We start from the raw sequence: 1942 nt of genomic DNA, 5'->3' as shown, positions 1-1942 counted from the left end.
ACTCAAATAATAAAGGATGGAAATATTCTTATCCGGCACTGAGTACAAATAAACCAGAAACGTGGTAAGTTTCTTTTTATTTGTGAACAGAATCGACAACTTTTAAAATATATATACTTAGATAATAAATAGTATATAATCAGCTTTTACAGAGTTTACAATGTTCACATTCAAATATTGGTGATAAAATATCAAATGTCTTAAAATCTAATACAGGTACGTTAACCAAACCATGTGAAGTAGTCCAAGAAACATATTATTAATATTAATCGTAATATCGAGTTTTACTAAAATAAGATGTTCCAAACACATCAACTACGCGTAGAAAATATTGTGAACATTTATTCTGTATAAATAATATCTTCCCTATAACTAATTCCCGAGTTTATTTTCTAAAAATAATTAATTAGATCTTTCTACTTCGAATCCTTTCAGTTATATGTTAGCAGATACCCAAGCCAGCAACGTTGCCTTCTACTCTGTTGCCAAGGAGAAGGGAAAAATGGCTCGGCGTATATACAACCGGAAGTCAACCCCATTTAATTAAAACCAGCTGATTGATTTTATTATATTACTACTGCCTGTAACTGCTTTATTAATGCCTCTACAACGTAGAGGTTGACCAAATTGTTTATGCTTTAACTGCCGCGATATTAGAATCGTGTAATAACCAATCCCATGTTTACAGAAAGTAATTAATTACGAAAGAAGTTCGGATCCACAAGATTAAACTTTTCTCTGAAAACTCCAATTTTATATTGAACAATAATATTTTCAGAATATTCAAGAGGTCCGCAGTATGTTCGTTATGTAACAGAAAGCTACAAAAAATCAATACAAAAGTCTTATGCACTAGGTCCTATGTCTATACGTTTCCAAAATCTAAACTGTATAATTTGGCAATAACGTATTGTTATTACGAATAAAGATGCTTATTTGGATGTTACAGATGAAATAATTATTTAAAATGTCCACCTGTTCGTTCTTTCAATTCAATGTTCCTAACAAACTCGTTTAAATGTCTTGATGTGGCATTTTTTCACTTATTTGGTACCAGAACTTCAACATATTTTACTCAAAATTTTACATGGGTAAAAAAGAAATAGTGTAAATTTTCCGTTATTATACAGGGTATTTACAAAAGTCCGTACAAAATTCAAGGAGGTGAGAGTAGAGCCGAAAATAGTAAAAAAAGTTCCTATAAACATTGGTCCCCCGGAGCACCGTTACTGAGATGTGGCCCTCCAAAGGGGTCGTATCATTTTGATATTTTTTAAAATAATTTCTGATTAAGATAATGGAATGAAAATTGTAGGTAATAATAATATCACAAGGGTCTTTAACTATCGTAAGTTTCACCAAAATCGGTTATAAATAAGGATAGTTTTCTAACTACCCCTAACGGAAATGTTTCGAATTTTTTTTATTCCTTTGAATTATCAAGCACATAATAATATTTTTTAATGAACTAGACTGTTTTGAAGAAAAATACTTTTTTTAGAATTCTGCGGAGTTTAGTCAGAAATAATAATTTTTTAAATAATGTATGCTTCAGAACAATAACATTTTTTTAAAACATTTTCACATAGTGGGCATCTTTCATGTTGACAGTTTCATTGTAATGATATTAATGATTGTCACTTTCGCGTGCTATCATTTAAATTTTTACGTTTCTACGTCCATTTTCTTAGTTGTGTTCTTTGTGCTTGACTGCATTTCATTCGATTTTTTTACAAGTATGAACCATCATGCGTTTACTAACCGTGCATATGCCGATATGCATTTTATTTGTGCTTTCTGTAATGGAAATAGTCTGGCGGCTCAAACAGAGTATCGGTAACGTTTCCCTGATAGAAGACAACCTTCTGCAACATTGTTTGGGAAAATTCATGCAAGATATCGTGAATGTGGCCGTCCATCGAGGCATAGCATAATTTAGACG

This window comes from Anoplophora glabripennis, unplaced genomic scaffold (assembly GCF_000390285.2).
Source record: "Anoplophora glabripennis isolate ALB-LARVAE unplaced genomic scaffold, Agla_2.0 scaffold177, whole genome shotgun sequence".
Classification (NCBI taxonomy): Eukaryota; Metazoa; Arthropoda; class Insecta; order Coleoptera; family Cerambycidae; genus Anoplophora; species Anoplophora glabripennis.
This window is presented reverse-complemented; position numbering follows the sequence as displayed.